The 10,431-nt window shown below is 46.4% G+C and overlaps 1 protein-coding gene across 3 annotated transcripts in view; it reads right to left on the reverse strand.

Annotated features, from left to right (window-relative positions):
* Positions 1 to 4,041, reverse strand: part of LOC140204832 (sodium-dependent neutral amino acid transporter B(0)AT2-like) — a 49,277-nt gene extending 45,236 nt beyond the window's left edge. For all 3 annotated transcript variants that reach the window (XM_072271672.1, XM_072271676.1, XM_072271669.1), the window contains exon 1: positions 3,949 to 4,041. The gene's annotated coding sequence lies outside the window, so the exon portion shown is untranslated. The remainder of the gene's footprint in view (positions 1 to 3,948) is intronic.
* Positions 4,042 to 10,431: the final 6,390 nt, after the last annotated feature.

Below are 10,431 nucleotides of genomic sequence, written 5' to 3' on the forward strand. Positions count from 1 at the left end.
AAAAGGTTGGCTACCCCTGGTGAGAGGTTATCGGCTAAGCACAGACAAATGGTTACTAATGAGGTAGGCACCTTGCAAGTTGTACTAAAGTGTCTGTTTCTGTGTTGTGTAACTCCATGACCCTATCAGCCCCGAAGTTAGCACGGCTGCCTCAAAGCCCCGATGCTGTCTGTGTGGAGGCACACATTCTATCATTGTGTGGCTCCAGATTCTTGCTACATGTGCTGGCAGATTAGCTGGATAGGATACATCACCCCTGTGTAGGTACGTGCCAAATGAAAGGCATGTTCAAATGATCATTCAAGAATTCAATAGATTCTGGCATGGTTCTGTAGGATTGGAAAATTGCAAAAGTCACTCCACTCTTCAGGAAGGGAGGGGGGGGCAGAAGAAAAGAAATTATAGGCCAGTTAGCCTGACCTCAGTGGTTGGGAAGATATTGAAGTCAATTATTAAAGATGAGGTTTCAGGGTACTTGGAGGCACATGATAAAATAGGTCATACTCAGCATGGTCTCCTTAATCTTGTTTGACAAATCTGCTGGAATTCTTTGAGGAAATAACAAGCAGGATGGACAGAGAAGGATCAGTGGATGTGGAGTACTTGGGACTTCCAGAAGGCTTTTGACAAGGTGCCACAAATGAGGCTGCTTAATAAGAGCCCATGGTGTTACAGGATAGATTAATCCTGTAATTAACAAGAGCCCATGGTGTTACAGGGTAGATACTAGCATAAATAAAAGATTGGCTGATTGGCAGGAGTAAAGAGTGGGAGTAAACAGAGCCTTTTCTGGTTGGCTGCTGGTGATTAGTGATATTCTGGAGGGGCCGGTGTTGGGACCGCTTCTTTTTATGTTCTACATCAATGATTTGGATAATGAAATTGATGGCTTTGTCGCTAAATTTGCATACAATACAAAAATAAGCGGAGGAGCAGGTTGTGCTGAGAAAGCAGGGAGGTTGCAGAAAGACTTACAACAGATTAGGAGAATGGGCAAAGAAGTGGCAAATGGAATACTGTTTTGGTAAATGTATGGTCAAGCACTTCGGTAGAAAGAATAAAAGCACAGACTATTTTCTAAATGGGGGAAATTTCAAAAATCTGAGGTGCAGAGGAACTTGGGAATCCTCGTGCAGGGTTCCCTAAAGATTAGTTTGCAGGTTGAGTCAGTGGCGAGGAAGACAAATGCAATGTTAGCATTTATTTCGAGAGGACTAGAAGATAAAAATAAGAATGTATTGCTGAGATTTTACAAGGTACTGGTGAGGCCTCACTTGAAGTATTGTGAGCAGTTTCGGGCCCCATATTTAAGAAAGGATGTGTTGACATCGGAGAGGGTTTGAGTAGGTTCACAAGGATGACTCTGGGAATGAAAGGCTATCGTATGAGGAGTGGAGGCCACGTCATTTAAGGTGAGGGTTGATAGGTTCTTGATTAGCCAGGGCGTGAAAGGTTATGGGGAGAAGGCAGGAGAATGGGATCGAGAGGGAATATATCAGCTGTGATGGGCCAAATGGCCTGATTCTGCTTATGGAATTAAAAGGGAGTCAATGGACATGTAAGACAATAAATCCCATGAGGACGGGAGAATAAGGGGAGCATGGAATTGCTCTACTGGGCTGAATGGCATATTTTCTGTGTCATGGTAAACAAGAACTACCTTCATTTCTCCATTATTTGTTCCACACATATTCTCCACGTTAATTTAGTGCCATGCTAACCATGTTGACAGAACAGAATCTACCCCCCACCCTGATATTAATAGTGCTTACGTTTAGCACAATGACTGAATCATACTGGTCCGCATTACTTCCACTCCAGCCCAGAGTAGATATCCCAAAATCTTCCCTTTACTAACCTGTCCCTCTTCCCACCTCACTCACACCCTTCTTTTTCCACCCCATTGGTTCCTTCGTCCTCCCCTTACTCTGTTTTACTTCTCTTTGCTCCTGATCCTTTCTAACTTTCCCTGACTCCCAGCTCCACTCCAGCTCGCAGCCCTATCTACTAAGTCGACTTCTTCCCAATTCCTGTCCTATTTCTTCTCTCTTGCCATCCTTTATCCCCATCAGCTGTACCCTTCCAAATTCCAACCACCCCACTCTATCTTTCCACTCCTGTGCTCTCCCCTACCCATTCCCACCCAATCTTCTCGACTACCCCTCCGCCTCAACCCCCTTTGTCCCTCTCCCACTCCCTCCCCTACTACACTCCTCTCTCCTATTGCCCTTCCCTCCCCCTAACCCCATTTCTCCTACCAGACATCCCACCCTGCAAAAACTCATTTCAGGGAGGTCTCAACCTCATAGCAGTCTGTGTCAATTAATTTGTTAATTTCGCAAGACATCAGATTCACAAGTGTTTTGTGAGACGGCTGGCTTCTAAATTCTGTCTTAATGTGACGCACCATGCTGAATGCCCTTTCTACATCACAATTAGAATTTGGCAGCACCAAAAGCAGCTTCATCAGCTGGCAGAGCTCTTTGAATCTCAACTGCCCTGTGCTCACAGATTTTACTTTGGACAGCTTCCCCCAGAACTCATCAACTGGCAAACTTTTGTAGTTTGGCACCAGTCCTTCAAGATTAGTTGAGACATAATCCAGAACTCACCTCAAAGTGTCTTTTACAGTCATTTAACCCACCACGGGCAAAAGAAAAGTCACTGTTGCAAACAGTGCAGCGAGCAACACTGTCATTATTTTTGACCCCTATTAGGCAGGGGTACACTTTAGTGTAGTCTGGGGTGACGTACGTTTTATATTTTCCTTTTTTGGAACACTCTGCCATGGCGCTGAGGGACACTAAACTGAACTGATGGACAATGAAAGAAAGAGAGAGGTCGACTGTAAAACCCGCGCAGAGATAAAACTGATAGATCTACTAGCACAGAGAGACCAACCAGGATGCTCTCTGTCACTCTCCCTCTCACTCACTCTAAAAAAAAGTCGATTTCAGGGATATTGTATATAATTTGCGGGCGTCAGGGAGCTGCTATCAATATGCCGGAGACTCCCAGACTTCCAGGAGAGGTGGGATACCCCTTCTACCCCATCTGCACTACCCCTTCCCCTCCTATCCCCATCTGCACCACCCCTTCCCCCCTCCAACCGGTCCCTCCCCACCCCCATCTCTCCTACCTCTTCCCCTTCTACCCCTGCTAACCCTGTCTCTCCTACTCCTGCTAAACCCTTCCCCTCCTACCCCCATTTCCCCTGCCTCTACCCATTACCCTATTTCCCCTACCTGTACTGCTAACTCCGTCTCTCCTACCCCTAACCCCTTCCCCTCCTACCCCCATTCGCACCACCCCTTCCCCCCTCCAACCACTCCCTCCACACCCCCGTCTCCCCTACCTCTTCTACCCCATTTCCTCTACCTCTACCCCTGCTAACCCTGTCTCTCCTACCCCTGCTAACCCCTTCCCCTTCTACCCCCGCTTCCCCTACCTCTACCTCTGCTAACCCCTTCCCCTCCTACCCCCGCTTCCCCTACCTCTACCCCTGCTAACCCTGTCTCTCCTACCCCTGCTAACCCCTTCCCCTCCTACCCCCACTTCCCCTACCTCTACCTCTGCTAACCCCTTCCCCTCCTACCCCCGCTTCCCCTACCTCTACCCCTGCTAACCCCTTCCCCTCCTACCCCTGCTTCCCCTACCTCTACCTCTGCTAACCCCTTCCCCTCCTACCCCCGCTTCCCCTACCTCTACCCCTGCTAACCCCTTCCCCTCCTACCCCCGCTTCCCCTACCTCTACCTCTGCTAACCCCTTCCCCTCCTACCCCCGCTTCCCCTACCTCTACCTCTGCTAACCCCTTCCCCTCCTACCCCCGCTTCCCCTCCCCTCCTTCCGACCATTGCCCTCCCCTTCCCTCCATCTCCTGCACTCGCTCCTTGCCCCAACATTTGCCGCTCGGACCCCGTTCCTACAGACTCTTAATTTTCTTTTACCTCAGACTGCGCCGCCTTTCATCGATCCCGACGTTACCATCGCGCCGGCCCGCCACGCAACCACATGGATCCGCTTCCGAGTACCACAACGTTGCATCAGCTCAGCTCCGCCCACCCTGCAACCGCCGCCCGGCCCGGCCCGGCCCTCCCTCTCCAACCCCTCAGCCCACCGCGTGGCTGAGGCCCAGGGAGCCTCGGACTGTCCCGGCGCCCACCCTCCGGCACGGACAGAGAAAGGCGGCGGGGGTGGGTGCTGTGCTTCCAGTCTGTTACTGGAAGGCAGACTGCCAGAGCCGCTAGCGTTGATCTGTAAGCTAATACAAATAAATAGAAACATAGAAAATAGGTGCAGAAGTAGGCCATTCGGCCCTTCGAGCCCGCACCGCCATTCAGTATGATCATGGCTGATCATCCAACTCAGAACCCTGTACCTGCCTTCTCTCCATACCCCCGATCCCTTTAGCCACAAGGGCCATATCTAACTCCCTCTTAAATATAGCCAATGAACCGGCCTCAACTGTTTCCTGTGGCAGAGAATTCCACAGATTCACCACTCTCTGTGTGAAGAAGTTTTTCCTAATCTCAGTCCTAAAAGGCTTCCCCTTTATCCTCAAACTGTGACCCCCTGTTCTGGACCTCCCCAAAGTCGGGATCAATCTTCCTGCATCTAGCCTGTCCAATCCCTTTAGGATTTTATATGTTTCAATAAGATCCCCCCTCAATCTTCTAAATTCCAATGAGTATAAGCCTAGTCAATCCAGTCTTTCATCATATGAAAGTCCTGCCATCCCAGGAATCAATCTGGTGAACCTTCTTTGTACGCCTGCTATGGCAAGGATGTCTTTCCTCAAATTAGGGGACCAAAACTGCACACAATACTCCAGGTGTGGTCTCACCAAGGCCTTGTACAACTGCAGTAGTACCTTCCTGCTCCTGTACTCGAATCCTCTTGCTATGAATGCCAGCATACCATTCGCCTTTTTCACCGCCTGCTGTACCTGCATGCCCACTTTCAATGACTGGTGTATAATGACACCCAGGTCTCGTTGCACCTCCCCTTTTCCTAATCGGCCACCATTCAGATAATAATCTGTTTTCCTGTTTTTGCCACCAAAGTGGATAACCTCACATTTATCCACATTAAATTGCATCTGCCATGAATTTGCCCACTCACCTAACCTATCCAAGTCAACCTGCATCCTCTTAGCATCCTCCTCACAACGAACACTGCTGCCCAGCTTCATGTCATCCGCAAACTTGGAGATGCTGCATTTAATTCCCTCATCTAAGTCGTTAATATATATTGTAAACAACTGGGGTCCCAGCACTGAGCCTTGCGGTACCCCGCTAATCACTGCCTGCCATTCTGAAAAGGTCCCGTTTATTCCCATTCTTTGCTTCCTGTCTGCCAACCAATTCTCTATCCACATCAATACCTTACCCCCAATACCGTGTGCTTTAAGTTTGCAAACTAATCTCCCGTGTGGGACCTTGTCAAAAGCCTTTTGAAAATCCAAATATACCACATCCACTGGTTCTCCCCTATCCATTCTACTAGTTACATCCTCAAAAAATTCTATGAGATTCGTCAGACATGACTTTCCTTTCACAAATCCATGCTGACTTTGTCCGATAATTTCACCGCTTTCCAAATGTGCTGTTACCACATCTTTGATAACTGACTCTAGCAGTTTCCCCACCACCGACGTTAGGCTAACCGGTCTATAATTCCCTGGTTTCTCGCTCCCTCCTTTTTTAAAAAGTGGGGTTACATTAACCACCCTCCAATCCTCAGGAACTAATCCAGAATCTAACGAGTTTTGAAAAATTATCACTAATGCATCCACTATTTCTTGGGCTACTTCCATAAGCACTCTGGGATGCAGACCATCTGGCCCTGAGTCATTTATCTGCCTTTAATCCCTTCAATTTACCTAACAGCACTTCCCTACTAACATGTATTTCCCTCAGTTCCTCCACCTCACTAGACCCTCTGTCCTCTACTATTTCCGGAAGATTATTTATGTCCTCCTTAGTGAAGACAGAACCAAAGTAGTTATTCAATTGGTCTGCCATGTCCTTGCTCCCCATAATCAATTCACATGTTTCTGTCTGTAGGGGACCTACATTTGTCTTAACCAATCTTTTTCTTTTCACATATCTATAAAAGCTTCTACAGTCAGTTTTTTAATGTTCCCTGCCAGTTTTCTCTCATAATTTTTTTTCCCTTTCCTAATTAAGCCCTTTGTCCTCCTCTGCTGGACTCCAAATTTCTCCCAGTCCTCAGGTGAGCCACTTTTTCTGGCTAATTTGTATGCCTCTTCTTTGGAATTTATACTACCCCTTATTTCCCTTGTCAGCCACGGGTGCACTACCTTCCCTGATTTATTCTTTTGCCAAACTGGGATGAACAATCGTTGTAGTTCATCCATGCGATCTTTAAATGCTTGCCATTGCATATCCACCGTCAACCCTTTAAGTGACATTTGCCAGTCTATCTTAGCTAATTCACGTCTCATACCTTCACAGTTACCCTTCTTTAAGTTCAGAACCTTTGTTTCTGAATTAACTATGTCACTCTCCATCTTAATGAAGAATTCCACCATATTATGGTCACTCTTACCCAAGGGGCTCTCATGACAAGATTGTTAATTAACCCTTCCTCATTGCTCAATACCCAGTCTAGAATAGCCTGCTCTCTAGTTGGTTCTTCGACATGTTGGTTCAAAAAACCATCCCGCATACATTCCAAGAAATCCTCTTCCTCAGCACCCTTACCAATTTGGTTCACCCAATCTACATGTAGATTGAAGTCACCCATCATAACTGCTGTTCCTTTATTGCACACATTTCTAATTTCCTGTTTAATGCCATCCCCAACCTCACTACTACTGTTAGGTGGCCTGTACACAACTCCCACCAGCGTTTTCTGCCCCTTAGTGTTATGCAGCTCTACCCATATCGATTCCACATCCTCCCAGCTAACGTCCTTCCTTTCTATTGCATTAATCTCCTCTCTAACCAGCAATGCTACCCCACCTCCTTTTCTTTCATGTCTATCCCTCCTGAATATTGAATATCCCTGAATGTTGAGCTCCCATCCTTGGTCTCCCTGGAGCCATGTCTCTGTGATCCCAACTATATCATATTCATTAATAACAATCTGTGCTTTTAATTCATCCACCTTGTTACGAATGCTCCTTGCATTGACACACAAAGCCTTCAGGCTCGCTTTTACAACACTCTTAGCCCTTATACAATTATGTTGAAAAGTGGCCCTTTTTGATTTTTGCCCTGGATTTGCCAGCCTGCCACTTTTACTTTTCACCTTACTACTTTTTGCTTCTACCCTCATTTTACACCCCTCTGTCTCTCTGCACTTCTTCCCATCCCCCTGTTGTGAACTAACCTCCTCTCTCCTAGTCTCTTTAATTTGATTCCCACCCCCCAACCATTCTAGTTTAAAGTCACCTCAGTAGCCCTCGCAAATCTCCCCGCCTAGCTATTGGTCCCCATAGGATTCAAGTGTAACCCGTCCTTTTTGTACAGGTCACACCTGAGCCAGAGGAGGTCCCAATGATCCAAAAACTTGAATCCCTGCCCCCTGCTCCAATCCCTCAGCCACACATTTATCCTCCACCTCATTGCATTCCTACTCTCACTGTCGCGTGGCACAGGCAGTCATCCCGAGATTACTACCTTTGCGGTCCTTTTTCTCAACTCCCTTCCTAGCTCCCTATATTCTCCTTTCAGGACCTTTTCCCTTTTCCTACCTGTGTCATTGGTACCTATATGTACCACGACCTCTGGCTCCTCACCCTCCCACTTCAGGATATCTTATCTTTGAGGAAACACACATATTTGAGGAAACGCCCATAATGGTGCAGAATAAAGGAAGTGTAGTTAAAAAAAAAGTTCAGTAGATGGGAGGGAATTTATTAAAAGAAACATGTAGGTCTTATGAAATACTGTAGTACTATTGCATCTGCAGGCTGAGGGCAGAGTGAAGGATCATTACAGCACTGGAAGGAGGTATAAGGGTGAAAAGTGCCGAAGAAATACGGTCCAAGTTGGGGATGGGACAACAGGTTTACCTTGTTTAAATATTTGTTCACACCTATTTTAGGCAATAAAACCACAGCTCAATGCAATTCTGTGTATTTAAAATTTTGTTTTGAGAATGACCTTGGTTAATAGTCACCTTTGCAAGGAAATCATTCTACTTTGCCTCTCTGCTTTTCAGATGTATGTGGACTGTAAACACTCCTCCTCCACGCCCATGTCAGATAGAAACAGCACATGGGGCAGGGTACGAGGCTGTACGTACAGGACGACATACTCCCAACTCTGAAGCAAATAGTTACTTGCTTCACTCAGTTGGGCAAAGTACAGAAACTGGATGGATGTGCTAGGGCGGTAAGCTAAGTCCTGGGAATGCTGAAAAACCTGTCACACAACTGCGCCGGGAGCTTGACTGAAAGAAAGTGCAGGCAAATCAACTCAAGTGCACGTTCATGGTCTTCTGCACAGCACCGTTGTAACACATGGTTATTTGGGCCACCATCGCCTTCCTGTCAGCTTGAAACCAGTCTGGCCCTTCTCCTTTGACCTCTCTCATTAACGAGACATTTTCACCCACAACACTGCCGCTCACTGAATGCTTTTTTTGTTTCTCACATGACTCCCTGTAAACTCTAGAAACCTGTTGTATATGAAAATCCTTGGAGATCAACAGTTTCCTAAGATGCTCAAACCACTCCATCTGGCACCAACAACGATTCCACAGTCAAAGTCACTTAGATCACATTTTTCCCCCATTCTGAAGTGTGGCCTGAACACCAACTGAACCTTTTGACCATGTCTGCATGCTTTTATGCATTGAGTTGCTGCCACGTGATTGGCTGATTAGATGTTTGCATTAATGAGCAGGTGTACAGATGTACCTCATAAAGTGGCCACTGAATGTATGTACATTGATAATAGATTTACTTTGAGCTTTGAACCTCTGGTGTGTCAATTCTGCCAGACAGATTGAACATCAGCTTGGATTGAAAACAACTCTGCCAGGCTAATGCCTGATTCATCTGTGGGATGTCTGTTTAAATGTATTCACAATCTGATGGTGGGCCATCCAATCTTATTCTTGTCCAGTCTGTCACAGTGGTTTTGACATAATGAAGTGCCTGGTGCCTGGTACATAATCTATTTCAGATTCCCTTGTCCTTCTTGCGTGGTACCTATCACGAGGAAGCACCTTAATGTATAAAAGCATGCAAGCATGATCAAAAGGCTCAGTTGTTCAGATCAAACATTGGAATGAGGAAGAAATGTGAGCTAAGTCACTTTGACTGTGGAATCATTATTGGTGCCAGATGGGGTGGTTTGAGTATCTCAGAAACTCTTGATCCCCTGGGAGTTTCACACACAACAGTCTCTAGAGTTGGGGCTCCCAACCTGGGGCCCATGGACCCCTTGCTTAATGGTATTGGTCCATGGCATAAAACAGGTTGGGAACCCCTTCTCTAGAGTTTACAGAGAATAGTGTGAAAACCAAAAATAAGAACATACGGTGAGCGGCAGTTCTGTGGGCAAAAACCTTGTTAATGGGAGGGGTCGAAGGAGAATAGCCAGACTGGTTCAAGCTGATGGGAAGGTGGTAGTAACTCAAATAACTACACATTACAATAGAGCATCTCTGAACACACAGCACATTGAACCTTGAAGTGGATGGACTACAGCAGTAGGAGACCACGCCGGACTCCACTCTGTGGACACTTTATTAGGTACACTCCTGTACCTAATAAATTGGCCACTGTCCTTTAACTTTTGACTCCCCAACCCCAGGAAAAAGACTTTGTGCATTCACCCTACCTATTCACCTCATGATTTAAAACACCACTATAAGACTACCTAGGGTGGTGGGGTGGAGATACGTTTCTTCTGAAGGAAGTGTAAGATGCTCCTTCCCTCTACTAGCCTGTGGGTCACCCTTGGGCAAGGCATAGCACTTGCTTAGCCCCCCCTAGTCAGGTTCATATGAAGCCATGGGAGCAGGTGGTGGATGGTCATATGAGCAACTGGTGCAGATCACAAATCCTGTCTATGTGACCACTAACTCCATGCAGACAATCTCTGATGAGTATTAACAATGGCTGGAGTCACCCATCTTGTAAAGACACTGCCCAGAAGAAAGCAATGGCAAACCGGTTTTATAGAAAAAAATTGCCAAGGACAATCATGGTCATGGATAGAAAAGAACTTCTCAAATAGAAGACCGTGATTGCCCATGGCACATTATGATGATGTTATTGCTAAAGTCACCCCTCATTCTCCTATGCTGCAATAAATAAAGTCCTAGTCTGCTCAGTCTTTCACTATAGTTCAGGTCAATGAGTTCTGACAACATCCTCATAATCTCTTGTGCACTTTTTCCTGCAGAACGGCATCTGTCCGAGTGCAGAGTGGCCACAATTAAACACAATT

Source organism: Mobula birostris, chromosome 11 (assembly GCF_030028105.1).
Source record: "Mobula birostris isolate sMobBir1 chromosome 11, sMobBir1.hap1, whole genome shotgun sequence".
Lineage (NCBI taxonomy): Eukaryota > Metazoa > Chordata > Chondrichthyes > Myliobatiformes > Myliobatidae > Mobula > Mobula birostris.